General features: G+C 35.2%; 3 pseudogenes; 2 read left to right on the top strand and 1 right to left on the bottom strand.

Annotated features, from left to right (window-relative positions):
- The first annotated feature begins 12,601 nt into the window (after positions 1–12,601).
- Positions 12,602–16,327, top strand: LOC129244162 (NADH-ubiquinone oxidoreductase chain 2-like; annotated as a pseudogene).
- Positions 16,328–16,742: 415 nt separating this feature from the next.
- On the top strand, positions 16,743–18,278 carry LOC129244161 (cytochrome c oxidase subunit 1-like; annotated as a pseudogene).
- Positions 18,279–22,049: 3,771 nt separating this feature from the next.
- Positions 22,050–23,391, bottom strand: LOC129244160 (NADH-ubiquinone oxidoreductase chain 5-like; annotated as a pseudogene).
- Between the last annotated feature and the right edge of the window lie 746 nt (positions 23,392–24,137).

The raw sequence follows: 24,137 nt of genomic DNA, 5'->3' as shown, positions 1-24,137 counted from the left end.
TTCAGGCCAGCTCGTTCTTGGTTCGAAGTAATAGATTTCGATTCAAACAATAGGTTTATTTGTATTTATATAAGTCTTTTAGCTAATAGAGGTGAAGAACCAACATATGTGGGACCAACCTCGAAGAATGTACTCGATTTAACACTCTACACAAGCAGGCATGTTATGGTTCAGGAATGGGAAGTGTTGAGTAGGCCCTCATTCTCTGATCACAGATACATAAGCTTTCAGGTCATATTCCGCTCAAAAAACAAGCTTACATCCTTTAGAAATCCTAAGAATACGAACTGGGACTTGTATAGGGATATACTATCAAAAACACCAATGATACCCCGGAAATACAAGTCACACGTCGCACTTGAGAAAGGGGTTGAATTGTTTGCAACTACTCTCGTCAAAGGCTTTAAAAGATCCTGCCCCCCAACACGTAATAAACGCAAGGTGAAGCCTCCCTGGTGGAACAGGGAATTAGGAGCACAAAGACGTAGAGTACATGAATTCTATAGGTTAGCCAAAGTGGCTGACAATGAGTTCTGTTGGAAGGAGTATAAGGATCTACTAAAAGTATACAAGAAAGAGATACGTAAAGCCAAGAGAGGATCTTGGAAAGACTTCTGTTGCAGTATGGAAGACACTAACGATGTGGCTAGACTCAGGAAACTGCTATCCAAGAATCCGTCTATGCCAAGAACAATACGAAAAATTAACGGGGAGTGGGCTGACAGCTGTGAGGACTCTCTAGAAGACCTAGTCAGTACACATTTTCCAGGGTGTGCGGACATTACAGATCTCGAACCTAGAGGAGATATTGTGCACGAAATCCCGACGAACGTAATTACAACCAACAAAATAGAATGGGCTATACAAAGTTTCGACCCATATAAATCGCCAGGACTGGATGGAATGCTCCCAGCCATGCTCCAAAAGGTAAGCCACCTTGTGGTACCATGGTTAAGAACGATATTCAGGGGATGCCTGAAGTTCGGCTACGTTCCTGTATCGTGGAGAGAAGCGAGGGTTGTGTTTATTCCAAAAGCGGGAAAAAGCAACCCTCTATACTCAAAAGAATACAGGCCCATTAGTTTGACTTCATTTCTCCTGAAAACGTTAGAGAAGATTCTAGATACATACATTAGAGACAGAATTGCGCCGGACGAATTATCCAAAGGGCAGCATGCTTACACTAAAGGTAGATCCACTGAAACTGCACTTCACTCACTTGTACTAAACATAGAAAAGGCGTTAGAATATAAGGAGTATGCTCTAGGAGTATTTCTAGATATATCAGGGGCCTTTAACTACGTGACAAAAGATGCTATTTTAAATAGCATAGAGTCACTTAATGTGCAACCCGCGGTTTATCTATGGATAAGGCAGCTATTAGCTAGCAGAAAGATAAGAGCGGAGTGGAACGATGCGAGCGTCACCAAATATGCATGCAGAGGTACTCCGCAAGGTGGGGTACTATCGCCGATATTATGGCTACTAGTAACAAATGAAATTCTTAAGAAACTTGACAGAGGGGCACCTAAACTAGTGGCATATGCCGATGACATAGCTATAGTAGTTACAGGAAAGTACCTGGACACCATCAGTAATGTGATGAACAGCACTCTCAAAACGATACATCAATGGGCATCTCACGCAGGGCTAGGGATAAACGCGGGAAAAACGGACATGGTACTTTTTACCAGGAAGTACAAAGTTCCGGCGTGGAACCTCCCTAAGCTAGGCAACAACGAATTACTTCTCAAAGATTATGCAAGGTACCTCGGAGTAATATTGGACAGCAAATTGCTGTGGAAGCACAACGTTGAGGAGAGGGTGAAAAAGACCAGTAATGCGCTGTACGCATGTAAAAGAATGCTGGGCGTTACTTGGGGTCTATCACCCTCCCTGATGCATTGGTGCTACACAGCAGTAGTCAGACCGATATTGCTGTACGGAACCTTAGTATGTTGGACTGCGACAAAAAAACTGGCATATTTAATGCCGCTGGAAAGGATTCAACGACTCGCTGCTCTGTGCATAACAGGAGCGATGAAGACCACTCCAACGGCGGCGCTGGAAATGATACTCAGCATGCCACCTATTGACCTCATGGCAGAAAACCTGGCAGCGAAATCCGCGAGGAGGCTAATGGCTGCGGGAGTATTCATCTGCAGAACCTTCGGTCACAGCTCAATAGGAAAGTGGAGCTCAGGTGGCACAGACTACATGACTCCGTACTTTAATTGGGAGAGAAGGTTCCGCACTACAATTGAAGAGGAGGGATGGCACAAAGGCATGAAGCCTGGCCATAGAACCTTTTACATCTATACAGACGGCTCGAAAACTCCAGACGGAGTGGGAGCGGGTATCTACTGCTCAAAACTAGGAATAAGGCAGTCTATCAAGCTGCCAGACCACAGCAGTATTTTCCAAGCGGAAGTTTTTGCTGTGGGGAAGCCCGCGGAGCTAGCCTACACTAGAACAAGAAAGAACTCAACAATTAATATATACGTGGATAGTCAAGCAGCAATAAGAGCAATAAGCTCATATTGTATTAAGTCCAAAAATGTTCGACGGAGCAGAGAGGCCACAGAAAGGCTAGCCGGAAACAGTAGGCTGCATATCTACTGGGTACCTGGTCACAAAGGCATTATAGGGAACGAAATAGTAGATGAGATAGCAAAAAGTGCTGTGAGACTACCATTTGAACAAAAGAACGACATACCTAGACCGCTAAACACAATATACAATGAAATGGACGACCACATGAAAAGGCAAGTGAAAGCTAGGTGGACTAATCTGACCACATGCAAAACAGCAAAACTCATGTGTAGAACTAACGACAAAAAACTCACTCAATTCGTACTTACGCTCTCGCGAAAGGAATGCAGAACTATCATAGGTATGCTAACAGGTCACAATCTATTGGCTGCACATGCGTACAAGATAGGGATTGCTAACACGGACAAATGCAGAAAATGCAGAGAGGATGTTGAGGATACTTTAGAACACCTTCTGTACGTTTGTCCGGCATTATCAAAAACGCGACTAAGATACCTGGGAGCCCCACTGTTTGAGGGTCTGGAAGACGTCTCAAAAGCGGAGCTCCCAGCCCTACTTAGATTCGCCAAAAGCGCCGACATCCTACATGATGTCTACTTTAGGGATTCATAAAGGTCGGTCTCCATCTGGTATCGCTAGGGACCAAAAGGTCTATGCGTGGCTTATTGCCAACCAGGCTAACCTAACCTAACCTATATAAGTCTTTAATTTAATGCGGATCAATAAAGTTCAGAAACCGAAGACTTTATGGTCTCCAGCATATTTTAAATGAAACCTAATAAATGATGTATAGAGTATCTTTATGGTATAGGGATGATGAGAGACTTGGTCGAAGGCTTTCGAACAATCAATGTAAATACACTCGCCCTGGAAATTGGTCGAGAAAGGATTAATGCAATAGTCACTAAAAACAGCCAAATAAGATATTGCAGATCTGTTGGCAGTAAATTTTAACCATAAAGCTCAATAATTTCGGAAATAGGCGATACTTTTGAAATAGGCCTATAATTTCTACCGTTACTGTTATTTTCTAACATTATTTTAAAGAAGGGTCTCCGACAATAAACATTTGCCGAATATTAGGCTTCTATATTTATACACTTCGTTCAACGCCATTCTAGTTTGTTGATCCCTTCCGAATAATAGGATTTGCCCAAGTCTGAAAAAAACCTTCATTTTAGCAATCACCTTCTCGTTGAATAAAATTGTTTTCCCGCCAGCCGTGTATTCTATTCGGGAAACAAGTAGTAGTCCGAGAGATCCGAGGAAGCCAAGTCTGCAGAATAGAAGGATGTCAGACGAGTTGGAACCTAATTCCATTAATTTAGAGACCACAACTGCTGAGGTATGAGCTGGTACGTTGCCATGATGGAAAAGGAAAATCACTCGACTTCCTCGTTTCAAACGAATGTCAAACAAAAAGAAATGGACCGATCTGGCTAAAAGTTTTTGCGTGTTCTTCCAAAAGAGGCTAATAATTGAACATAATCTCGATACTCGCCAGTAGTATCTTCTATTTCTCTGAAATTACACGGACTTTTCAAACGACCCTCCTACTTTCAGGTTATAGCCCAAGGCCAACCAATTTTTTATTTACTTCTGAAAGTACATCAGCATCAGTTTGAGATGAAGATTTCAGTCATATACATATATACATTGCGTGGTCATTTAATACGTTTCTTTAAAGTTTTGGGAAGAGCTGGTTCTGTGTTTTACTGTATGTTGAAGAAATAACAATCGATGCCATGGATTAATTGAAGAGGTTTGTGGGGAGTGTGCTCCAACTTATACGCGTTACAAAATAGGTATTTTTTTATATTAGTGATAAAGAGTGTCGGGGGATGAAAGTTTTTAGAAACTGCAGGGGATCGGTATGAGGCGAGCAGTAAAAAAAAAACGCAAATAAACCGCGTCAAAACATGACAATGATCAACCAAATGTTGGAAGCTTATTTAAAAACCTATTTGAAAACCCTCAAATGTTGGTCAGTCCAACATATGCAGCAGGCTTTGGCTTCCATTATCGCAGCTTTCATATGAAAAAGTTGAAAGTTGGCTCAATTCTTAGAAGAGCCAAGTTAAGAAGGACCAGTCTGCACTTGGTGTAACTAACTGTCGAAACTTCGTAAAGCACTGAAGAAATCAACGACTATTTTCATCTAATTACAAACGGACTAACAATGATTTTATGGTATATCGGAACCATAGATAGTTTGCAGTACTTGTTATAGAGAGTAACTGTTGTAAGAGCATCTTATTTTCCACTATTCTCAAGCTTCCACCAATAATGATAATTGTGATTTAAATCTCAAACTTTATTAAAAGACTTATGCAGACATGCTGAAGGACATCGTGGGCCTCTATCTGAAATGCTTATTTTACATGTTTATATAGGGTGGGCCATGTAAAATTTGCTTTTTGAATCGGCTATAAAAAAACTAATCAATATTTTTTCAAACTTTTTTTTTATTTTGAAGATTGAACATTGTCATTTATGAATGAAAAATAATATCGTTCAAATGACTGCCACGACTGGCTCTACAGTAGGCCATTCGATCAACCCAACTTTTAAGCACATTTTCGATTGATTGGGCTCCAATTTCATGAATGGCAACTTCGATTTCGTGTTTTAAAGCACCAATCGTCTTTGGATGGTTCGCATAGCATTTGCTCTTAACGGCTCCCCACAAAAAATAGTCCAACGGGCTTAAATCACAGCTCCGAGGCGGCCAATTGATATCGGAATTTCGGCTGATTATTCGGTTTTCAAAAACGGTAGCCAAAGTTCGAGTGTAACTTTGTCAGTGTGACAAGTTGCACCGTCCTACTGAAACCAAATGTCGTCCATGTCATCCTCCTCAATTTTTGGGAACAACTCGTTGAGCATGTCACGGTAACGCTCGTCATTTACTGTAAACGCGGCTCCTCGCTCATTTTCGAAAAAAAAAAAAATGGCCCGATGATGCTGCCAGACCAAAAACTGCACCAAACAGTGACTCGTTGTGGATGCATTTGCTTCTCTACAGTAACGTGTGGATTTTCTGAGCCCCAAATCCGACAATTTTGCTTATTGACGTAGCCACCGATGTGAAAATGAGCTTCATCAGAAAAGAAGAAGAAGACTAGGTTAGATAGGTTTTCAATATTTCCCAATTTTGTTCAAGCGTATAGCGTCCCATTTCGTAAATGTCAAACCTTTCAGTAAATTATTAACACATTTGACATGTCATTTGTGTTACCATTCTCAAAAAAATAGGTGGTTCAAAAAGCAAACGTTATATGGCCCACCCTATATATTTCATTTTGTGTGGCTTTCGTTGACTGTTTGAAATAATCCAAAAGATTTTTCATTATCGACGGTTATTGATGTTATGTTTTATGTATTCAAATGAATTAATTTCACATGCGCAGCTGTCGATATTAATGAATATATTCTTTTACCGGACGCCAGGGCATATGAAAGTTATTCCTTAATTGATATAGAAGTATTTTTAACCAAATTTTTGTGTATAGTAAAAAATTAAATCTCTCTGTTTTAGTAACCATGCAATATATTCCAATTCAAGGTAAAATATGTAATACAATTTGTATGCACTCTATCAGCAATAAATAAAATTATAATTAAAATCAATATTACCATATGAAACAAAAAAGAAGGAAAAAGTTATTGGATGTGAAGCAACATTCGCTATTCCCAAACGGTCTTCCATCCAAGTACTAACCGCGCCCGGCGCTGCTTAATTTCGGTTATCAGATGAAAAGTGATGCATTCAGCGTCGTATGGTCGTTCACAATTGAAATACCATACTCCAAATATTCCTACAAGTCGCTTGTGGTTAGTATTTTAAAAATTAATGAAACCATAAATAAATTATGTAGGTATACATATTACAGTGACGATATAATTATCATCTTTTCGCTATCTAATTTTCAACGCATTGGTTATGCCGTAACGAGCTTTCGACATAAGATCATCGGAAGGTTTTTTTTTGGTAGACTAGGTTAGGTTAGGTTGAAGCGGTTGTCCATTGTGGACACACTCAGGCTCGTAGCCCATTGTGATGCCGCATGGGGAAACTAGCCCTTATCCCTCCTGAAACCACAATGTACTATTCAAAAATTTTGCTAGATCCTTAATTTCGACAGAGCCGAGATCTTCTAATTCATTAAAGAAATGTTTGCCCAAATTGGCGAGTCTACGTCTGGATAGAGCAGGACAATGGCACAGAAGGTGCGGAATCGTCTCTTCCTCTTCCTCGTCTAGACAACTTCTGCAGAAGTCATGTGTTTGCACACCCATTCTCTGGGCGTGCCTACCAATTAGGTAGTGCCCCGTTATGACTGAAGTCAGTATGTTGAGACTATGTTTGTCTCTCCTTAGTAGAAGTTCTGTGCGTTTAGCATTGAGAGTCGGCCACATCTGTCGGGCTATTTTGCAAGTGGCTTCGTTTCGCCATCTTTCATTCGCTATTCTTACAATTTCCTCGTGGATATGTAGTCTACATGTTTGCAAGGGTATACCTATATCAGTGTCTATGTGCTCATCAGTCAGTTTGGTGCCGATTTTCGCAAGTTCTTCAGCTCTGCAGTTCCCCTCTATGTCGCAATGGCCAGGAACCCATGCTATCGTTAGGTGAAATGACTCAGCCATCTCGTTAAGAGATGTGCGGCATTTCATGGCTACCTTAGAGGTTGTCGACTGTTTAGTGAGGGATTTTATCGCCGCCTGGCTATCAGTGAAAATGTAGATATCATCACCAGATATCGCATCACACTGTACCAGTGTCACGGCTTTCATTATTGCCATCAGTTCAGCCTGAAAGACACTACAGTAGTTGGGGAGCCGAAAACTGAAGGAAATCCCCAGATGCTCGGAATACACACCCCCGCCCACCCTGCCATCGAGCTTTGAGCCATCTGTGTATACATGGATGGACTCTTACCACGTCACGCTCCCACTCTTCCCTCGTGGGTAGGAGGGTCACGAACGTTGTAGTGGCAAGTGTTGGCGGAATTGTGTAGTCCACCTGTCTGGGAAGTCCCAACGTGCCATCCAGGATTTTGTTTGACCACTTACCATAAATTGTGTTTGACTACTTACTTAAAGTGCTCAGCCTTATTGCTGCACTGCGCGCCATGTACTTTGCCTGCAGGTCTACCGGAAGGAAGTTTAGTATCACATTTAGTGCTTTCGACGGTATGGTTGACATTGCACCGGTGATAAGAACAGATGCAAGTCTTTGGACCCTGTCAACCCTTTTGATGTTCACGCCCTTCTCCAGGGCATTCCACCATATTGCAATACCGTAGTAGAGAATTGGCCTAATTACTGCTGTGTACAGCCAGTGTATCATACTGGGCTTCAAACCCCATTTTTTCCCAACGAGCCTTCCACAGGAGTATAGCGCCGTCGTAGCTTTGCGTACTCTGTCTGCGACTGTGAGTCCCCAATTTAGCTTCCTATCTAGTACAAGTCCTAGGTATAGCGTTTTCTGTTACTTTAAGGGGGTTTCCCCCAAAAGAATTTGTTGAAGAGCAGGTGTTTTGTGTTTCCTGCTAAACAGTATCAGTTCCGTTTTTCCCGGATTTACTTCTAGTCCTCGACTCTTGCACCATAGTGATAGTCTGTTGAGAGCTCTTTGTTGAAGATCACACATAGTTGGAAGGTGTTTGCCAGAGATTGCTATTACAATATCATCTGCGTATGAGATTACCTTACCTCCCATTTTTTCTAGCTCCTGAAGGAGATTATTGACGGTCAGGTTCCATAGAAGTGGGGAGATTACCCCACCCTGCGGTGTGCCCCTGATCGGAAATTTCTTGATGGATGTTTCACCCAAATCTGCGCGAATCGTCCGCCCGACTAGCATTCTGTTTACTCCCATTTCTGTTAGCGATTTGGTAATTGCTTCCGGGTGTATGTTATTGAAAGCACCCTCGATGTCTAGAAAGACAGCAAGGGTGTATTCCTTATAGTGAAGTGATTTCTCAATCGTGTCGACCAGCGAGTGAAGCGCCGTCTCTACTGATTTGCCTTTGCTGTATGCATGTTGGGAAGGTGATAGCTTGTTGCCAATCTTCCCCTTGATGTGCCCATCTAGCAATCGCTCTAAAGTTTTTAACAGGAAGGATGATAGGCTCGTATGTGTGGTTTTTCCTGCTTTGGGAATGAAGTCACTTTTACTTCCGCCCATTTCTTGGGGATATAACTAAGTGGTACTACTGCCTCAAAAATTGAGACGAGTCTAGGTGCAATCATACTAATTGTGTGTTGCAGGTCGGCGGGGATGATTCCATCTGGTCCCGGCGATTTATAAGGTTTGAAACTGCCAATGACAGATTTTATATTGTCCTCCGTAATAAAATCTATTGGAGGACCCCCATTGAGAACTGTAGGATGAGTTCTACCATCTTCATTGCATAGACAACCTGGGAAGTGTGTCTGCAATAGTAATTCTAGTGTTTCTTCACTATTAGTTGTCCAATTGCCGTCCTCTTTGATGAGGTAACTAGGGTTGCTGTGGCTCATTGATATAACTTTCCTGAGTCTACTTGTCTCAGAGGTACTATCTATCTTTTGACAGAAATCTCTCCAAGACGCCGTTTTAGCTGCCCTAATGGCATACTTAAATCTGCGTTGACAGTCTTTGTATCCATCCCATGAGTTAGTTCTTCTCGCTTCGTTATACTTGGTTCTGCATTCTCTTCTTAGGTCTGCTATGTCTGTGGACCACCATAGAGGTTTCGGTTTGCCTCTTTTCGTCCTCGGAGGGCAGGCTGCTTTCGCAGCCTGTTGAAATGCTGAAGTCAGTTCATCAACAGTAGAGTCGAGTTGTAGCTCGGAGTTAATTTGGTATGTCATGCCCGTAAGGTTGTTGGCTACAATGTTTTCGAACATACCCCAGTTTGTGCGTTTGCGGTTCACGACCGGTTTACACAGTTTAATTGGTAATTCAATGCTATATGTTAAGTACCTGTGGTCCGAGAAGGAGTTGTCTTTAGACACTCTCCAGTCTCTTATAATTTGTGACCCCCGTTCATTGACACACGTAATGTCCAGAACTTCCCTTCTAGTAGCTGTTACGAAGGTAGGGGAGTCGCCTATATTGCTAATATGAAGATAGTTACACATGATGAATTCAAAAATGTACTCACCGCGTTCGTTAGTGTCTGTACTAACCCAGACATGATGGTGAGCATTTGCATCTGCGCCCAGGATTAGTGGTATGCCACGTCTCGCGGCTTCCTCTGTTTACCTCTTAGGAGTGGAGATGGTGGTGGTTGTACCGCGTCATGTGCCATATAGGACGAGGCAAGCCATATTGTCCTTCCGCAGGACTCCACTGATATTACTGCGTTGTCCGCATCGCTAAATTGCATCAATAAGAATACATTAATATGTTTTCTCACTAGTATACACGACCTGGGTTTACCTTTGTCGGTGACATAGACCAGTTTAAAATCTTTGTTACTCAACCCGCAAACCCGATCTTTTATGACCCATGGTTCTTGGATGAGAGCGATTTCCTCTTCTCTTTCAGCGAGACGGAGGATGAGTGGGGCTGAGGCCGCCTTACTGTGGTTGAGGTTGATCTGTACAACCCCCACCATCGTTGGTGTGCGTTGTTAGATGACAGCCAACCACGGTTTGGTCAGCGATCTCCTCGTCAGAGGAAGTGGGAATATATTCCTCGTCCTCCAGGGCGTCTGAGAGATCGGAATATTCCCCCATATCCTCTAGGGTAACCCTTCGGAAGAGTTCGCCTACCATACCGGAATTGGATGCCACCTCGTCGTCCGTTAGGTTGTCTAACGCAACCGTCGTCTCCTCCGCGGATGACGTCAAGTTATCTGCGGAGCTGCCTTTACTGGCTACATCCTGTCTGTAGACATGGAGTGTCAGTGATTGGAAGCCGTAGTTCACCTTCCATTTCAGGTTGGCGAGTGGATCCAGTGATTCCTCATTTAGGATGATCACCGCTAGTCTCCTCTTGCCATCCACTTCGCCAATCTTTGCTATTTTCCAATCGCTGGTAGGTAGCTCGGGGTTGCCTAGTTTGAGCAGTTCCAACACTTCCTCTGGGTCGGTGTGGAACTCTGGTATCCAGGCTCTTGATCTTGACCGATTGGGGATGTCTTCACGGAGGACCACGTCGAGGCGGGCCCCTGGCCAAGGCTCCCCTATACGTTTAATTGCCAGAGTGTACAGATCGACCGATCGTTGATCAGCGCACCTGGTTAATTTGACGCGTGATTGGAACCAACCCGCGTCTGAGCAGCTGGGTGGGGGTCCTGGATTTTCTTGCAGGATGTCCCTGTAGACTTTCCACAGACTCCTGCTTATCAGATCCCAGTTTTCTTGCGTGGTAGACTATCTAATCATAAATTTTAAAGTTATTCCCTGGGAATGTTATCCCTATATTTTGAGTTACACCTTTGGTGACCGTAAATGTGAAATGAAAATGCACGACAGTTTTTCAAATAATATGTGTACATACTTATATAAAAAATAATAAAAATAGAATTATTCTTCCCATGTTATTTAAGTTGAAAGCTTGAAAACTAATTTTTATTGACACTTAGATTAATTTTACTGCGCTGCTGATAGTAACATGGGTTACAAACAGAGTTGGCAAGCTTCATTGATAAATAAAATTTCTTATAATGAATGACCCAAGTGCACGTGCACTTATTGAGTTAAATAAGATCTTGAGTTGAACATAATTTGATTTTTTGTTAAACAAATATGAATTCGATATCATTTTGAACACATATATTTAATTAAATAAATTAAAAATTTCCTTGTAATTTCTTGACATAATTGAACGCAATGAGCAATTCGAATGATTTTATGGCAACACTGATGGCACTTCAAGTCCGTTGTCTTTCAAAGACCGATAAGAAAACTAGCCGAACATTTTCAGACAATCTATCTTATGTTATACTAACTGCACGTATATACATATATGTAAATATTGACGACATATTAAGTAGTTTGTTTGTAAACAATTAATAAGAATGTATATAATATGTATGTATATTAAAAACTTGCAACACAATATAATGGAGAGGGTAGTGGACGCAGAACTCCTTCTATGGAATTCTAGGCTTTCTAGAAAGTAATTGTAAATTTTTAATTGGATCGCACTTACAGTCAGTCGATTTCTTTGTAAGTCCGAGGTTGTCCACCGGTGCCCGAAACTGCCCATTTTGTATTTCTTTTGTCGGTTATCGGACTTTTGAGAGCCACTTTAAGAGAGAAATTTGTGTTTCTCACTTGCCCGAAGTCGGCCAGAAAAACCATGTTTGCGAAAACTGTCAATTTAAGTTGTTAACTGTGTGAGAAGAAGGAGAATTAAAAATACGAATAAACAGCAACAAATAACTTTACCGTTTCGTTTCGGGTAATATAATATATAGAGTGTTTTTTTGAGTTCCAGTGCTTCTCTCTAATTTAAGCTAGAACGGCATTTTGCTCTTATGTCCGAAGCTTGCATGTAAATAAAAAAAACATATCGAAATCGATTTCCTTTCAAATTTTTGGTAATTAATATTACTAGATGCATACTAACAGTCAAGAAAGTAAATATGTACTCTGACAGCCAAGCGGCAATTAGGGCCCTCGGGTCAGTGACGGTGCATTCGAAACTGGACAGGGATTGCCTGGTCTCACTTTCGGCGGCATCTGAAGTCTTTGACAAATGCCTCATCTGGGTTCCTGGTCACAGAGACATTGCGGGAAACTGGGAGGCGGATGAGCTTGCCAGACAAGAGACATGTAAGGGATTTCCCCGCGAAGGGAGAGAACTGGGATCCTCCTGATTACCTGCGGTCTGCTTCTGGAAAGATGGGCTTCGCGCCAACTCAGCGAGTGCTGCGCAAGTACACTAAATTGTAATGTAGCGAAATCCTTCCGGCCACGTATGTGTCGGGGGTGCTCGGGCGAGCTTCAGAGGTTAACAAAATCTTTGCTCTGTTTGTAGGTTTCTCACAGAAGAGTGCATACTGCAAGACTTGGAATTGTCTCGAGTACCTTTTGCGTCGGATGAATGCAGGTGAGGTGGAATCATTTCAGAACCTTCTTATTAGCTGCCCTGCTCTGGCGGGGCTAAGATCTAGGCATTTTGGCTCTTAGATCTTTGCTTCACCTGCTGATATAGCTGGCGCCCGCCCCCTCCTATCATCCCATCGGTTTTCTCCTTCACCTCACTTCCTTCAAAATGGTATCACGAAGGACGAGTCCGTTTATCTTCGTCCAAGTGTGCCCATTCATTTGGTAACCATTCCAACCTTACCTAACCTAGTATTACTATAAGTTTATAGCGTATTGGACATATTTCATAGAAATAATTTAACTCTCCGCAGGGAAGTGCGCCATATGTGTATAATATACAAGTATATATCTGTGTATGTGTGTAGTACAATAGCAAAGATAAAGTTTGGAAATTTGGCTGGAAATAACATAATTTGTATTTGGAAACACCACATTATCTTCCAGCTCCACTTGAACCAAAAACTGAGTGTATTCGATAGTTGCAATGTCATCACGTATAAGAATGGTGACTTCCATGCATATTTTTCTTTTTCCATACTACTAAACTCTGTGAACATTTATCGCTACTAGCAACACTTATCTGTGGTATATCAAAATGCGTATACACTATGACACAGCTATATTTATGCCCAATCGCGCTATTGTCGTCTCGTCGCCAAAATAGTTACTTATCACTTGATGAGAGGCAATAATTTTTATTAAATAAAATTATTACTAAGGCAACTGTACTTAATCTAGTAACAAAGTGGTTCTTATTTGCTTTAAAATAAACAGTCATGAAAGTAGTATTGCATCTAACGGTGTTTCGCAGCAGTAAAACTTATATACCATACATATATATATACATATAATTGGCGCGAACACCCTTTTTGGGTGTTTGACCGAGCTCCTTCTCCTATTTATGGCGTGCGTCTTGATGTTGTTCCACAAATGGAGGGATCTACAGTTTTAAGCCGACTCCGAACGGCAGATATCTTTTTATGAGACGCTTTTTCATGGCAGAAATACACTCGGAGGTTTGCCATTGCCTGCCGAGGGGCGACCGCTATTAGAATCAACTTTTTCTTCATTTTGGTGTTTCACCGAGATTCGAACCTACGTTCTCTCTGAACTCTGAATAGTAGTGACGCACCAACGCATTCGGCTACGGCGGCCGCCAGTAAAACTTCAGCAGCTATAATATTGTGCTTGATTTATTGGTTCACTTGAATAGGGGCGGTCAGTTTGCCCACATTATTAAAGCTGTGAAAAAGGTCATTTTTTAAGCAGTCATTGTGTTTGGTCGACAACTCTTTAATTCCAATAAAATGGGTAAATATAAAGGCTTAAGAGATCGCGAAAATTGCTAAAAAGATTGGTCGAGTTCCCCATTTTGTGGATTGTTATGTGAAACCAGCAGCCCAGTACGGTAAGAACTACAGGGTCCGGCACTCGAAGTGTAACCAACTTCACGGGCATCAGCTTTCTGTTAGTTGGCTGAATGATGGTCCAGAGTATTGTTTACAAACGCGCGGAAGCATTTTGCCCAGAGTAAACGCGAAAAAAGAAAATCAGTAATGGATTTCAAACATAATAGTGTGATTCCTTTATATATGGCTGGAAAATCACAACCAGCGATTCTTCGTGAGCTCGAGCACCTTAAATCAAATAAAGTGTTTGTTTATCGCAGCACTATTCGCTACAATAATACTGTTCACGAAACGTCATGCAGATGGTCATCAAAAGACGACGTGACGTTGTATCGTGAAATGGTTCAAAAAGTGAAGAAGCGACTTGAGCGAAATCCCCGGCCAAGGGCCAATCAAATAGCGAAAGAAATGGAAATGTCTACAAGATCCAAGAGGCGCATGATCTCACACCAAAGCAGCAACAACTCAGACTTGAGAGAACGGAGGAGTAACTTGGTTTGGCCGAAATCGGTCAATTTCCGAACATTGCGTTTGCTGACGAGAAAATTTTCATTTTGAGCAATTCGTAATCTCCCAAAACGAAACGGATTATCATTCATTAGTCACCAGAAGACAGCACCCGCCACAGGTAATGGATTGGACCCGTGTAACCGCAGATGGGTGCTCCCAATCGTTTTCATCGTGCTTGACGTCAAGGTAAATGCGAAATATTATCGAGAAAGTATTCTGGAGATTGCTTTAAAGTCGTGGGCAGACAAACACTTCGGTAGTAGGCCATGGACGTTTCAACAGGACTCGGCACCATCTCGCAAAGTTCGAGTGAACCAAGAATGGCTAAAAAATAAACTGAAAAACAAATTTAAGTTAGGTACATCGTGGATTATCAATTTGATTATTATAATAAAATAAGTAAATTTAATTAAATTTATCCCGTTTTTAATAAATCAACTATTAAAAAAAAAAAAAAAAAAAAAAATTCAATGAAAACAGCTTATTTCATTTCAAATAAGTTATTTTCCTTTAATGAATTGCCTGACAAAAAGGGTTACCTTGATAGGGTAAATTATGTAATAACTTTACATTCATTATATTTAATAGAATTAAACTATTTCTAAAAGTATCAAAAACTTTTGTGCATCATACACCAAAATATAAAACAATTATTAATGAAAATAATAAAATAAATCACAAATAGTTTAATCTATTTATTTAATAAAAAGATAAGCTAATTAAGCTACTGGGTTCATACCCCATTTATAAAGGTTTTAATCCTTTTCTTTTTAATTTTCAATAATTCTGCCAAAATCATATTTTTTTTTATTTTAATAGTAGGAACATTAATTACAGTATCATCTAATTCTTGATTAAGAGCTTGAATAGGTTTAGAAATTAATTTATTATCTTTTATCCCCCTAATAAGAGATAACAACTTAATATCAACAGAAGCCTCTCTTAAGTACTTTTTAACTCAAGCAATAGCATCTGCTGTTTTATTATTTGCTATTATCATAATATACCTTAATAATTTCCCTATATTACATTCAAATTCAATATATAATGATATAATTATCTATTCTTCTCTTTTATTAAAAAGTGGAGCAGCCCCTTTCCATTTTTGATTCCCTAACGTTATAGAAGGATTATCGTGAATAAACGCTTTAGTATTAATAACATGGCAAAAAATTGCCCCAATTATATTAATTTCATATATCACAATTCAACAAAATATTTTTATTTTTTCAATTATTGTTCTATCAACAATTATTGGATCAATAGGAGGATTAAATCAAACATCTTTACGAAAATTAATAGCATTTTCATCAATTAATCATCTAGGATGAATACTAGCTGCAATACAAACTAGTGAATCAATATGAATAGTTTATTTTTGTTTTTATACATTTTTATCTTTTAGTTTAACATTTATCTTCAATAATTTTAAAATATATCATATTAATCAATTATTTAATTCATTTTTTAATTCAAAAATTTTAAAATTTATATTATTTCTAAATTTATTATCCTTAGGGGGTCTCCCGCCATTTATTGGATTTCTACCAAAATGATTAGTTATTCAATTATTAGTTTTAAATAATCAATATACTCTTATGACAATTATAACTGTAATAACTTTAATCACATTATTTTTTTATTTACGATTATGTTTCGCTGCTTTTATATTAAATTATAATGAAAATAATTGAACAAATTATATGCAAGTCAACAAAATTTCATTTAAATGCATAATAATTTTATCTTTTATTTCCACATTTAGATTAATTTTAGTGTCTATTATCTACATAACTTTATAGTGTCCTTATAAGCTAAAGCTAAGTCAAAAATTTAATACTTTATAAAAATTTTAGCTTATTATAAAATAAAGAAAGGCTTTAAGTTAAATAAACTAATAACCTTCAAAGCTATAAATATAAGTTAAATCTTTTAAGCCTTAGTAATACTATATTTATACTCCTTTAGAATTGCAGTCTAATGTCATTATTGACTATAAAGCTCTAAAATTTAAATTTAGTTTAATCTATTTTTTTAATAAATTCTTAATTATTTAATTAATTTGATTTTGTTATTTAAACTAAATTTTTTAATTAAATTTTTGATTAAAAAGAATTTATTCTTATAAATAGATTTACAATCTATCGCCTAATCTTCAGCCATTTAATCTATTTATTTCTTACTTAATAATAAAGAATATTTCAATTGTCTTAATCGCGACAATGATTATTCTCAACAAATCATAAAGATATTGGAACATTATATTTTATTTTTGGAGCATGAGCTGGAATAGTAGGAACATCTCTTAGAATTCTAATTCGAACTGAATTAGAACATCCAGGAGCCTTAATTGGAGATGATCAAATTTATAACGTAATTGTAACAGCTCACGCATTTGTAATAATTTTTTTTATAGTAATACCTATTATAATTGGAGGATTTGGAAATTGATTAGTACCTTTAATATTAGGAGCACCTGATATAGCATTCCCACGAATAAATAATATAAGATTTTGATTATTACCCCCTTCTCTTACACTATTACTAGTAAGTAGTATAGTAGAAAACGGAGCTGGTACAGGATGAACTGTTTATCCTCCATTATCATCTTTAATCGCTCATGGAGGAGCTTCAGTAGATTTAGCTATTTTTTCATTACATTTAGCTGGAATTTCATCAATTCTAGGAGCAGTAAATTTTATTACAACGGTAATTAATATACGATCTACTGGTATAACATTTGATCGAATACCTTTATTTGTATGAGCTGTAGTATTAACAGCACTTTTATTACTTTTATCTTTACCAGTACTAGCTGGTGCAATTACTATATTATTAACTGACCGAAACTTAAATACATCTTTTTTTGACCCTGCTGGAGGAGGAGATCCAATTCTATATCAACATTTATTTTGATTTTTTGGTCACCCAGAAGTTTATATTCTAATTTTACCTGGATTTGGAATAATTTCTCATATTATTAGTCAAGAATCAGGAAAAAAGGAAACATTTGGTTCTTTAGGAATAATTTATGCAATAATAGCAATTGGACTATTAGGATTTATTGTATGAGCTCATCACATGTTTACTGTTGGAATAGACGTAAACACACGAGCATATTTTACATCAGCTACTATAATTATTGCAGTACCAACAGGAATTAAAATTTTCAGTTGATTAGCTACACTACATGGAACTCAATTAAATTACTCACCAGCAATATTATGAGCTCTAGGATTTGTTTTTTTATTTACAGTAGGAGGATTAACTGGAGTAATACTTGCTAACTCATCTGTAGATATTATTTTACATGACACTTATTATGTAGTAGCACACTTTCATTATGTATTATCTATAGGAGCAGTATTCGCAATTATAGCTGGATTCATTCACTGATACCCTTTACTTACTGGATTAAATATAAATCCTAGATGATTAAAAAGTCAATTTATTATTATATTTATCGGAGTAAATTTAACATTCTTTCCCCAACATTTCTTAGGACTAGCAGGTATACCCCGACGATACTCAGATTATCCAGATGCATATACAACATGAAATATTATCTCAACTATTGGATCTTCTATTTCATTATTAGGAATTTTATTTTTCTTATTTATTATTTGAGAAAGCATAATTTCCCAACGACAAGTTATTTACCCTATACAACTAAGTTCATCAATTGAATGACTTCAAAATACTCCTCCCGCTGAACACAGTTATTCTGAATTGCCACTTTTAACTAATTTCTAATATGGCAGATTAGTGCAATGGATTTAAGCTCCATATATAAAGTATTTCACTTTTATTAGAATCGTAAATATAAAATAATTATTTATTTAATAAATTCTTAATTATTAATATATACATATAATATGATATACATATTTATATAATGACAACATGAGCAGCCCTTGGCCTTCAAGATAGTGCCTCTCCCTTAATAGAACAATTATCATTTTTTCACGATCATACCCTTATAATTTTAGTAATAATCACAACTTTAGTGGGTTATTTAATATTTATATTATTTTTTAATTCCTATACAAATCGAAATCTACTACATGGACAAACTATTGAAGTAATTTGAACAATTTTGCCAGCTATTATTCTATTATTTATTGCTTTTCCTTCTCTACGACTTTTATATTTAATTGACGAAATTAATGAACCTTCAGTAACTCTAAAAGCTATTGGACACCAATGATACTGAAGTTATGAATATTCAGATTTTATAAATGTAGAATTTGATTCGTATATAATCCCAACAAATGAATTAACAGCAGATAGATTCCGATTACTAGATGTAGATAATCGTGTTATTTTACCAATAAATTCACAAATTCGTATTTTAGTAACAGCCGCAGATGTAATCCATTCATGAACAGTACCCGCTCTTGGAGTAAAGGTAGATGGAACTCCTGGACGATTAAATCAAATTAATTTTTTAATAAATCGACCAGGATTATTCTACGGTCAATGTTCTGAAATTTGTGGTGCTAATCATAGTTTTATACCTATTGTCATTGAAAGTATTCCTGTTAACCATTTTATTAAGTGAATTACAAATAGAGTAAATTCATCATTAGATGACTGAAAGCAAGTACTGGTCTCTTAAACCACTCAATAGTAAATTAGCACTTACTTCTAATGATTTATAAATTATATTTAATTAAAAAAAAAATTAGTTAAATATATAACATTAGTTTGTCAAACTAAAATTATTAAACTTATTAATATTTTTTAATCCCACAAATAGCCCCAATTGGTTGATTAAGTTTATTTATTATTTTTTCTATCACATTTATACTTTTTAGAATAATAAATTATTACTCTGTAATCCCTCAATCTCCTAAATCTGATTCAATTAAAAAATCTTCAACTCAACCTCTTAATTGAAAATGATAACAAATTTATTCTCAGTTTTTGACCCCACCTCAAGTATTTTTAATTTATCTCTTAATTGAATAAGAACTCTTTTAGGATTAATAGTAATCCCTTCAACATATTGATTAATACCTTCACAATATCATATTTTCTGAAATTCAATTTTGTTGACTTTACACAAAGAATTTAAAACTTTATTAGGATCTACAGGACATTCAGGATCAACTTTTATTTTCGTTTCTTTATTTTCACTAATTTTATTTAATAATTTTATAGGATTATTCCCTTATATTTTCACAAGTACAAGCCATTTAACATTAACTTTAACATTAGCTTTACCTTTATGATTATGTTTCATAATTTACGGTTGAATTAATCATACCCAACATATATTTGCACATTTAGTTCCTCAAGGAACGCCAGCAATTTTAATACCATTCATAGTATGTATTGAAACAATTAGAAATTTAATTCGACCAGGAACTTTAGCAGTACGATTAGCAGCTAATATAATTGCAGGTCACTTACTATTGACTCTTCTAGGAAATACAGGTCCATCACTTTCATATACTATTATTTCACTATTAATTATTGCTCAAATTGCTTTATTAGTACTTGAATCAGCTGTAGCAATTATTCAATCCTATGTATTCGCAGTATTAAGTACTTTATACTCTAGAGAAGTAAATTAATTCTAAATAATGTTAACACACGCTAATCATCCATTCCATTTAGTAGATTATAGCCCATGACCTTTAACAGGAGCTATTGGAGCAATAACATCAGTTTCAGGTTTAGTTAAATGATTTCATCAATATGATATTTCATTATTCTTATTAGGTAATATTATTACTATTTTAACTGTTTATCAATGATGACGAGATGTTTCTCGTGAAGGAACTTTCCAAGGATTACACACCCTACCTGTAACATTAGGCCTACGATGAGGAATAATTTTATTTATTTTATCAGAAGTTTTATTTTTTGTATCATTTTTTTGAGCTTTTTTTCATAGTAGATTATCTCCAACAATTGAATTAGGAGCTTCATGACCACCAGCCGGAATTAAACCTTTTAACCCATTTCAAATTCCTTTATTAAATACAGCTATCTTATTAGCCTCAGGAGTAACTGTAACATGAGCTCATCATAGTTTAATAGAAGGTAATCACTCTCAAGCTACACAAGGGTTATTCTTCACAGTATTATTAGGAGTATATTTTACTATTTTACAAGCGTATGAATATATTGAAGCACCATTCACAATTGCTGATTCAGTTTACGGATCTACATTTTTTATAGCTACAGGATTTCATGGAATTCATGTATTAATTGGAACAACTTTCTTATTAATCTGTTTAATCCGACATTTAAATAATCATTTTTCAAAAACACATCATTTCGGTTTTGAAGCAGCTGCTTGATACTGACATTTCGTTGATATTGTTTGATTATTTTTATATATTTCAATTTATTGATGAGGAGGGTAATAAAATAATATAATTAATATTTATAATATCTATATAATATATAAAGTATATTTGACTTCCAATCATAAAGTCTACTAATTAGTAGTATAGATAATTTTCTCAATTATTATTATAGCTCTAACCCTAATAACAATTACAAGTATTGTAATAATTTTAGCTTCTATTTTATCAAAAAAAAGTATAGCAGATCGTGAAAAGTGTTCCCCATTTGAATGTGGATTTGACCCAAAATCATCATCACGACTTCCATTCTCTATACGATTCTTCCTAATTACAATTATTTTTTTAATTTTTGATGTAGAAATTGCATTAATTTTACCAATAATTTTAATTATTAATTTATCAAATATTATAATATGAACAATTACATCAATTATTTTTATTATAATCTTAATTATTGGTTTATACCACGAATGAAACCAAGGAATATTAAATTGATCTAACTAACACTATAAATAATATAAATAAAATAGGATTGTAGTTAATTATAACATTTGATTTGCATTCAAAAAGTATTGAATTTTCAATCTATCTTATTAAACTTATTTATTTAATAAATTCTTAATTATTAATTTAATAAGAAAAATGAATATGAAGCGATTTATTGCAATTAGTTTCGACCTAATTTTAGGTAATTTACTACCCTTATTCTAAAATTCGAAATTTTAATTTAATCTATTTATTTAATAAATTCTTAATTATTAATTTAATTGAAGCCAAAAAGAGGCATATCACTGTTAATGATAGAACTGAAAATTAGTTTCCAATTAAGGAAGTAAGATGTTCAAGAAAAAGCTGCTAACTTTTATCTTTTAATGGTTAAATTCCATTTATACTTCTATTTATATAGTTTAACAAAAACATTACATTTTCATTGTAAAATTAAAAATATTTTTTTTATAAATTACTAAATTTTATTACTTAAATTAATTCATAAAAACTAATAATAATAAAATTAAAAAAAAATTCAATGAAAACAGCTTATTTCATTTCAAATAAGTTATTTTCCTTTATATAATTTACTAAAAATTATTCACTACATTCAAGAATTAAACAATTACCCTAACATCTTCAGTGTCATACTCTACAATTTGAGCTACTTGAATAAAATAAGAAAAAAAACATAAAAAGGAAAGTAATTCATAAAACAAATAATAACAGATAAATTTTTAAATTATTATTATGTAAAAAATAAACTAATTGAGAATATTCTATCAACTTATTATACAAATTCTGTCCTCCTATAAATTCAGACCATCCTTGATCAAAAGATTTATAAACAATTCTTCCTAAAACTAAAGGAGGATTAATCACACCATAAGTAGAAATATAAGGTATAAATCATATTGAACCAGAAAAATAACTTACTAAATAATTATTTAAAGATTTATTAAAATAAAATAAAGATACATTTGAAATTAAATATCCTAATAGCCCCCCACCAATACAAACAATTAAAGTTAATAATTTCAAATAAATTGGTAAACAAATTATATAAGGGGTAGGAAAAATTAATCATCTAAGTATACTACCACCAATAATACTTATAATTAATAATCCTCTCATACCACGCAATATAATTCATCCTTCATCTCTTAGTATATTCAAAGAACCACAATTTAATTCACCAGTCATAGAATAATAAACCAACCGGAAAGAATAACATACAGTTAATCCAGTAGAAAAAAAATAAAGAAAAAAAGAAAATATATTAATATAACTCAAAGACACAATTTCTAAAATCAAATCCTTAGAATAAAATCCAGCTAAAAAAGGTATACCACATAAAGCTAAATTAGCAACATTAAAACAACCAGAAGTTAAAGGTATATAAATTCCTAACCCACCTATCAAACGAATATCTTGTGAATTATTTATATTATGAATAATAGCCCCAGCACATATAAATAATAATGCTTTAAATAAAGCATGACTCAATAAATGAAAAAAAGCCAATTTATAAAACCCTATTGATAAAATTCTTATTATTAAACCCAACTGACTTAAAGTAGATAGAGCAATAATTTTTTTTAAATCAAATTCAAAATTAGCTCCTAGTCCAGCTATAAATATAGTCAAACCAGATAATAAAAGTAAAACTTGACCTATTCAAGAATTACATAATAAAATATTAAACCGAATTAATAAATAAATTCCAGCAGTAACAAGAGTAGAAGAATGAACTAATGCAGAAACAGGAGTAGGAGCTGCTATTGCAGCAGGTAGTCAAGATGAAAAAGGAATCTGTGCTCTTTTAGTTATAGCAGCTAATATAATTAAGCTACCAATAATTTCTATTTCAATTCTATTTTTTATTGTTTCCAAATAAAAAATATAATTTCAACTTCCATAATTTAATATTCAAGCAATAGCTAATAAAAAAGCAACATCACCAATTCGATTAGACAAAGCAGTTAATATACCAGCATTATAAGATTTTACATTTTGAAAATAAATTACTAAACAATAAGAAACTAACCCCAATCCATCTCATCCTAATAAAATTCTAATTAAATTAGGGCTAATAATTAATAATATTATAGACAAAACAAATATAAGAACTAATATAATAAAACGATTAATATTTACATCTCCTCCTATATACTCCTTTCTATAATAAATAACTAAAGAAGAAATTAATAAAACAAAAGATATAAATAATAAACTCATTCAATCAAATAAAAAAGTTATAACAATTCTACAAGAATTAAATCTAACTACTTCTCATTCAATAAATATACAAAAATCCTTAATTAACATTAACAATCTAAATAAAAAAAAATTAATTCTAAATAAAATTAGAACCAAAAATCTAATTCTACAAATAGATAAATACTTTCTCACGATTTAAAATGATTAAAAATCATATCATTGATACCACAAATCAATATTTTAAATAAACTATTTAAATAAAATTAAAGTCAAATTATACAAATATCACTCTTCAAAATCAATAAATTTAAAGGAAATCAATGCAAAAATAATAAATAATATTCCCGAATTTTACCACCTCTAAACGAGTAAACTCCAGAAAATAATTTACCATGTTGACTATAAGCATATAAATATAAAGTATAAGCAGCTCTAAAAAAAGATAATAAAGATAAAGAAATTATTGTTAATCAAGATCAACTAACAATTCTATTTAATAAACAAATTTCACCTAATAAATTTAAAGAAGGAGGTGCAGCTATATTACAAGCTCTTAACAAGCTCATAATGTTATAGAAGGTAT

This window comes from Anastrepha obliqua, chromosome 4 (assembly GCF_027943255.1).
Source record: "Anastrepha obliqua isolate idAnaObli1 chromosome 4, idAnaObli1_1.0, whole genome shotgun sequence".
Lineage (NCBI taxonomy): Eukaryota > Metazoa > Arthropoda > Insecta > Diptera > Tephritidae > Anastrepha > Anastrepha obliqua.
This window is presented reverse-complemented; position numbering and strand designations above follow the sequence as displayed.